Here is an 8359-nt window from a genome sequence, read left to right on the forward strand (position 1 = left end):
ACATGATAAACATTTTTTTGAACGGTGTCTTTTTGCGACCTTTCACCTGAAACTGTGGTTCTTATCTTGAGATGCTGACGAAGATTATTGGTAAATGTTGTTTAATATAACGTTAAAGGTTACACGTTTTATAAAACAACTTTTTAACAGTTTGTTGTTCACATGAAAATGGTGGCACAAACAATTTTGGGCTTTTAGACAATAACAACGATCACAGATGTGTATGACTTTCTTCTGCAGAACACAAATGAATGCAAGTAAATGAACAAATGTGAATGGTAACCAGACATTTGAAGCAACAAAAATCACATAAAAGCAGCATAAAAGTAATCCATACTGCTCCAGTGGTTTAATATATATCTTCTGAATAGATGCAATTGCTTTGGGTAAGAAACAGATCAATAGTTAAATCCTTTTTATTATTATTATTATTATTATAAATCTCCACATTCTCTCGAAAGTGAAAGTGGAGATTTATAGTAAAAACTGACTGTTTCTTACCCGCACATATGGTATTGCTTCTGAAGATAAGGATTTATCCACTGGAGTCTTATGGATTTCTTTATGCTGCCTTTATGTGATTTTTGTAATTTGAAAGGTCTGGTCACCATTCACTTGTATTGATAGGACCTACAGAGCTTCATTTGTTTTCTGCAGAAGAAAGTCTTACACATCTGGGATGGCATGAGGTTGAGTAAATGAGAGAATTTTCATGTTTGGGTGAACTATCCCTTTAAGAAATAAGGAAGAATTTCCTAATGGCTCTGTCCTCTTTTAATATGGAGTAACATTTATTTTTTCATCAAATTTGTTCTACAAATTTAGGAAAAATACTAGTTACTCCAAAGCCATAGTGTGACATCTAAAAAGAGGTGACAACATTTTAAAGCTGACAATGGCATCAGACCTAAACGTACAATCAGACAAAGTACAAAATGGTAATAAATACAAAAAGTATGAATATTTTGATTGGTTGATGTAATAGAAAGTTCAGTTCAGGCCTGAACTTTCTATTAGCCTTCTTCCACTGTAGGTTTCTGATTCTGAACATCTGACAAAATTATAGGTTGGACTAGCAATGGTAGTTACTATGCCAACTTCCCCCTGCTGGTAAAAAAAAGAAAAAAAAAAAGAAAGTGTGTATGATAATTAAAGAATACATGCTCATTTCTTACTAGCAAAAAACTGTATATTTATTTAACTTTATGTATTAAGACTTTACATATTCCCTCTATTGAAACCTTTAGACATGATGATTGTCCATAAACGGTAATATGAATTTACAGAGAAGTATTTAATATCTGACATGACTGTATTGTAATTCACACCAGTCTATGTACCTGTGACACATAAGACAAAGCATTTTTGGAGGTGTTTACAGCTGTTCAATTACAGACATTGTGCTGTAAAATTTAGTGCATAATCAAACTTACAATTCATTGAACAGGTTGTTCTCTATTTAGTCATACTAATTAAATATATTGCTAATCATTTTTTTAAATGGATATGTAAAGAAAACATTTATACACTTATATATTTACATTGTGTAAACAATCCATTAATAATTCCACAGGTGTAATATAGACAATACAGCTCACATGCATTTGGAATTTTGTGTGTCCTCAAATACTGGAAAAACCTTAAATTCTAAGCTTTTTAAACATTTAAAACATTATTACAAATGAGTTAAAGAAAATGTACAGAAATAATTAAAAAACGTAATGTGAATATCTTGAAATGTAGATAATTTAATAACCGGTCTTTAATAGTCAATAGACAAAAAAAGTTGTCATATCTGTAAGTCTGTAGGAGCTGCTCGTCTGCTTGCTAATGAGGTGCGACAGCTTGGGGAAAATCGTTGTGGACTATGTCGAGACTCTTCGATCGAATCAGGAGTGGTGGGCCTACTCATTTTGGGGTCGCACAGTGGCACACAGACTGCAGGCTTTTGCACCTTCCAAAGAATCAGAGTCCGAGACGTCACATTCAACAACTGTCGAGCAATTCCAGGGCACACTGACTTTCCATGGCTTCTTTCCCACACCAGATAATGTGTGAGAAGAATCCCTTTGGTGGCTTGAGGAGTCGGAAGTCTTGGACTCCTGCCCTTTATTGTGTAGAGTTCGATGGGCAGAGTCATCCACTTCCTCTTGCTTTGATGGCATGGAGTTACAAGGTGGCGAGCATGTGTCACTGCTAGTATTAAAATTGCTGTTGTGCTGTGGGACTGTGCTGTGAGTACTTTGGAGCATCAGAGCCATTTTTAGTTGGCATATCATCCTGAACAGGTAAGAAAGCGGAGGATGGGTTAATCAACGGAGGGTAGGCAGATCCATCAGGTAGTCTCTCTAGCAAGAGGTTGTATTCACTGGGTGCCGATGCAACGGTGGCTTTGCGGCCTATGGAGGTGCCGATGCATGTCTGATGCACCACAAAATCTTTCTTGAACTTGTTGGGATAGTAGCGGTCATCATTGTCATCCCTCAACTAAGGGTAAAAGTTCAAGATAGCCTTTTCAACTTCTTGTTGCCAAGATGCATGATCTCAAGAATATTGAGAAACAATGAAATGGCAGCTATGCAGTGGGTCAAGATACAAAGCAATCCACTGCATTTGGGCAGGGCTCCTGCTCACATTTGTAGAGTGGATCTAGTTGGAAGCCATAGAGAAGATATTGTTCAGTCATGAATCCCACCTCTACTGCAGAGTGGGTGACTATGTGAGCCACATAGGTGCGCAGCAGGGACCCTCGCAATGGAGCTTTGTTCAGCTTCCCCTGGTCAATCTTGCACCGTACCTCTGCCATCCAAACATCCACTGCCTCAAGTTCACATCTCAATGCCATTTTTTGTGCTGTTGCTCTCTCGAGGGCTCAGAGGTGGTAGAGGGCATGGCCCATGTAAACCAGCGAGAGTGAAGACAAAAATGTATATATAGATAGACTGTTCAAAGGAGATAAAGACTCATGAAAATGGAACATGCAGTACCTTTTATGAACAAAATTAAATATTGACATGTATTGAAGTAAAACAGTGAAATTGAGTACCAATTAAGTACAAAACTACTATCAGATTGTTGTTACAGTAACACAGACTCAAAGATGGTGGTGAACCCAACAGCAGGTATTTATTTGAACACAAACACAGATAACAAATGGCAGGTGAGTGGTGAATGAGCAGATTGGCTCTGGAACAGACAACAGTACTTGGAGGTTATTGTATTTGCAGGTAGAAATATTACTTAGGTTGGAGGATAACACCAAGGGAAGACAACGCTACAGAGGAGACTTGGAGCAAACTTCCGAATAGCACTGGAGAGGACTCTGACAAGTCAGGTAAGTGAATCTGTATACTACTTTGATGCCAGACAAAGACTGAAGGGAGAGTGGAGTGTTATATAGAGAAGCTGATTGACACAGTGATTGGAGACAGGTGCAGGTGATCAGTACTGGGGGAGCGGGAAGGTAGAGTGTTTGTGGTGGGAAGGTCAGGTGGATCTGTGACAATTGTAGAGCATGTCCCTTTCATAATTATTTACAAGTGTCTTTTACAAGTCTTTTATTAATTTTCCAAGATAAACTAAGAATGTCTTAGAGAACCACAATAGATTAATATAAATGCACAAACCAAAAATGGGTTGAATAGTATGGTTTTTTAAAATCAAATCTAGATGTTAAGGTGTAATAAAAAGAAACAAAATGTCTCCATCTCAAGCGTAAAGGTATCTCAGTCATATCAGCTGTAATTACAGAGGGCTTTTAACTGACATTACTAAACAGCTAACCAAATTAAACAGCAAAACTACTCATGCAGTTCTACAAAATGCTATCCAAATGTATTGCTATCTCTAGTATATCTTTGTTGAGACTAAACATAAATAATTGTAAAACACCAACATACCTCTACCAAATAAAAAGAAAATGAAGTAAATAAGAATCTTCATTGTAACTCAAAACATAATCCAACATCCAAACATTGTTAAGAGGAACAAAAAGCTTATCAAGTTAATATAAACTCATACCATCCAGGTCATCATTAAAGGTCTCGACTAAACACAAAACAAGCAGGTCTTCTCTGTGCCAACTTATAGTCATACAGGAGAAATCAATGTGCAAGCTGATGCCATTTACCTTACAGCAGTATGGACAGACTGCCTGTGATTTAAACCTCTGCGGGTCATGCAGGCGCGACAAGGCCACCAAAATATTTTACAAATCATTGGTGCCCTGCACATTTGACACAGCACATCACCTGGACTCTTGTGACCCCCACTTTCCTCTCTGCTGGCAGCAAATTAGGGTTTCCGAATGCGTCAGGGTCTGTTGGCAAGCGCACTGCTTCTGTATGTCAGCAGAATACAGTGTGTCAATAACCAGTACTCCACTATAAACATGAAAGTAACACTGAATTGATTCAGTTTGCCAACGCAAATAAAAGATTGTGGAAAGGTAAAGACCTCTTCCCTATGAATTTTAGGCTTGGCTACACTTATGTACACTTCATGCTCTTGTGCTCTTCATCACAGTAGACGACATTCATGCATGTTTGATTGTCAGTTATCACCCATTACGGACTGATTTTTCAACTGAATTGTAAAAATAACCTAATGAGCTTCATGCACTCTCAAATCCATGCCAACTGGAGCTAATCTTGTGCATAACTTCAACTTGTGGACATTTCTAAACAGAGAAATTAAGGCCTGTTGACTATTTTGAGAACAAAAAAATTTAATTAATGGGTGACATTATTAATGTAATGTTGAAGAATACAGAAAAAAGGTAAGGGGGTTGTGTTAATTGCTATCCATGACAGTGATGATTACTGCTAAAACACCGCTCTTTCTAATGACACTCGTCTACACAGCCTATGCTGGCACTACTTTTATCAAGTCAATACTTTGGCTTAATTTTTTTGTAAGAATTAATTTTCTTGGTTTCCCTAATGGCTGACTTAAATGACTTGAGATCACAGCTCACTTCAGTGTTTAAACTCTCTACTTTCCATTACTATAGGGTACAGTAAATCTGACAGATAATGACTAATAAAATTTTTTTTTTAAACATATGTAGATTGGGACAAATTATCTGGTTGTGGGAAGGAGAGGTAGAAGGGAAATGCCCCTGGAGTTGGGAAATCAGAATTGGCCTCATAGCAAAAACCCTCTTCCCATCCTCAAAAGTCACTCACCAGGTGTGGGCAGTTTCTGTAAATTTAGAAACATGCATTGAATGCTCAATGGCAGGATACAAATAGATTTTGCTATAACAGTTTTACAGTGTTACAGAGTTGGAACAAGGGTCAGGGATACTGTATGGTCGTAATAGGATCATTTAATGAAAACATGCTTGAACAAGCAGTGAACAATTATATGCCATGTGACTGGAATTTGTTTTTTATATTATTTTAAATGAAAAAAGACTAACAAAAAAGTCTGTATGCTTTGCCCTTTGAAGAAGATTTCCATGTAGCAAACACAAGGCAAACTGTAATACTAAGCATTCTGAAAGATCTCAGCAAATACTAATATGCCATTAATATCATATACACTCACGAGCACTTTATTAGGGAAACTGTGGTCCTAATAAAGTGCCCGACATGGTCTTCTGCTGTTGTAGCCCATCCGCCTCAAGGTTTAACATGTTTGAGATGTTGTTCTCCTCACTACAATTGTACATCTTGTTATCTGAGTTACTGTATTCTTTATGTCAGCTCGAACCAGTCTGGCCATTCTCCGTTGACCTCTCTCATCAACAAGATTTTTCCATCCACAGAATTGCCGCTCACTGGATATTTATTGTTTTTGGCACCATTCTGAGTAAACTCTAGAGACTGTTGTGCGTGAAAATCCCAGGAGATCAGAAATACTCAAATTAGCCCATCTGGCACAAACAATCATTCCACGGTAGAAATAATTTTTTTCCCCCCATTCTGATGGTTGATGTGAACATTAACTGAAGCTCCTGACCCGTATCTGCATGATTTTATGCATTGTACTTCTGCCACATGGTTTGCTGATTAGATAATCAAATAAGTAGGTGTACAGGTGTTCCTAATAAAGTGATCAGTGAGTGAAAGTAAATAAAAACTTTCTAAATTGATTTTCGGACTTCCGGTTTGACATGATGGAGTAGACATGCATTGAGTCTCGCTCCCGAAACTTTTAATTCTTTAAGTCCCCTAAAACCCCGCGACTTCTCTCTACTTCACTAACAAGTGGACGATATTTTCATCACATACAGTGTGGCACTGAATTTTGGCAGCCAAATCAATAAAACAAAGTAGGAAGGACCAGAATACCAAAACGGAGGCACACAGGGGAGAAGATAAAGATGTTAGCAGGGGCCCTGACCTTCTACCTTCTTCTCTGAACTTCTTGCTGAGGTTTTTGGTGATGGAGTCCTGGATTCTCTGCCGGAATGCGACGGCTCATCAGACATTGTCCGATAAATCGAGGCCGGGGCAGAGGCCTAGGCCTGTCATCATTTGGTTACACAGGTATCAGCAAAAGGAAAAGATCATCCGTGAAGCCCGAGCAAGGAGGGGGAAGCTTCAGTATCGAGGCGTGCCTATCGCTATTTATGAAGACTATGCTCCGGAGGTGTTGGAACAGCACTTCAAGTATAGGGAGGTGATGTCAGAACTCTATAATCTGGTCCTCAATCCAGCCGTGCTGTTCCCGGCCAGGCTCACCATTGTAACAAAGGAGGGAGGTAGGAAAAGGTTTGCATCAGTTGCCGAAGCTAAAGACTATATAGCATCTTTCCGTCCTGATGAGACTTTATGTGGACATGGTGCCTATTTGGGCTTGCTGCTAAATTGGCTAATGAGCCAGGAAGCTGCGTTTGCTAAATGTATGGATCTTTGAGCTGCTTCAGGCGGTCGGGATTGTTTACGATTTGTGGTCCCACCTCAGTGCAACATTTATGTTCTGTTTATTCTAGTTCAATAAGATGACTTTTGACTGATTCTAAGTTACCTGGAGGTGTCATTTCATACACATGTTCATGTTCACCTAGTTCATGATCAGTTCTACAGTGGGAAATGGCGGTAAAAAGTGATCCACAGGGTCTTGTCGGATTATGTTGTATTATTCTCTGTTCACTTGTAAATCCCCTTGCAAAACTCGGGGTTGACTATTATATGTGTAGGGACTGAGCTTGTGGAAGACAAATTTTGCTGTAAAATGTAAAGACATTGTTGGTATTTCGGGTGTTGTTTTAGGTATGGCAACAACCAAGCTTATTATATGCTAAGGATGCATCGAAGATAGGAAAAGGAGTGCGCCTTATTTCATGGAATGCCAAAGGAATGAATAAAGCCATTAAAATTGGTAAGGTTCTGATGCAATTGCAACATCTTAAAGGGGACATTATATTTCTGCAGGACGCATCTTAAAACTTCAGACACCCTTCTTATCAAAAGGGCATGGATGAGCCATGTATTCCACTTGAAATATTCTGCCAAAGCTAGAGGGGCCACCATTATTACTCATAAGAACATACCGTTTGAACCTGTAAATATTATACAAGATACTAATGGCCGTTATGTCATTGCGTTAGGCATGTTACAGATTACACCAGTAATTCTTGCCTCTATTACGCTCTCAATTGTGATGATGGACCATTTTTCATAAACTTCTTTGCCAAGATTCCAAACAGTTACAACCATCATATATTGATAGGTGGAGATTTCAATCTGGTGCAGGATGCGAGCCTCAACAGATCGTCCCCTAAACAGACTACTCTATCTAATGCTTCCAAAGTAGTGCTGAATTATATGTCTCATTTAGGAATTTCAGACCCGTGGAGGTGTAGGAACCCCCAAAGTACTTTTTTCTCCTTTTTTTCACAACCGCATCACACGTTTTCTCGGATTGACTTTTTCTTGATTGACAATAACCTGTTACATCTTGTTACCTCAAGTGATTATCATCCCATAGTTATTATTTCGGACCATGCTCTCACATCGGTTGATATTAATTTTACTCCTAGTGTTACTAATACTACATTATGAAAATTCAGTTCCCACCTACTGGCAGATAATGAGTTTAAAGACTTTTTTGCTACTCGGATTCGTAACTATATTGAATTTAATGATACCCCCGACGTTAGTAGCGGATTTCTATGGGAAGCTCTTAAAGCCTTTGTTCAAGGCCAAGTTATCTCTTATACCTCACATTCACATAAGGTTGAAAAGGCCAAGAGATTAGCCATTTCAGATGAGCTCCTCAAACTTGATGAAACATATGCTGCCTCTCCCTCCCCCTCCCTCTATAAAAACAACTTTTACTACAATCAGAATACGATAGTAGAGAAACAACTGAGACAATTTAAGCAACGCTTTTTGGAACACGGCGATAA

General features: G+C 38.6%; 1 pseudogene; it reads right to left on the minus strand.

The window, feature by feature from the left end:
* Positions 1-1789: 1789 nt before the first annotated feature.
* LOC127454553 (gap junction alpha-9 protein-like) lies at positions 1790-2980 on the minus strand (annotated as a pseudogene).
* Positions 2981-8359: the final 5379 nt, after the last annotated feature.

The sequence above is a fragment of the Myxocyprinus asiaticus genome, chromosome 16 (assembly GCF_019703515.2).
Source record: "Myxocyprinus asiaticus isolate MX2 ecotype Aquarium Trade chromosome 16, UBuf_Myxa_2, whole genome shotgun sequence".
Lineage (NCBI taxonomy): Eukaryota > Metazoa > Chordata > Actinopteri > Cypriniformes > Catostomidae > Myxocyprinus > Myxocyprinus asiaticus.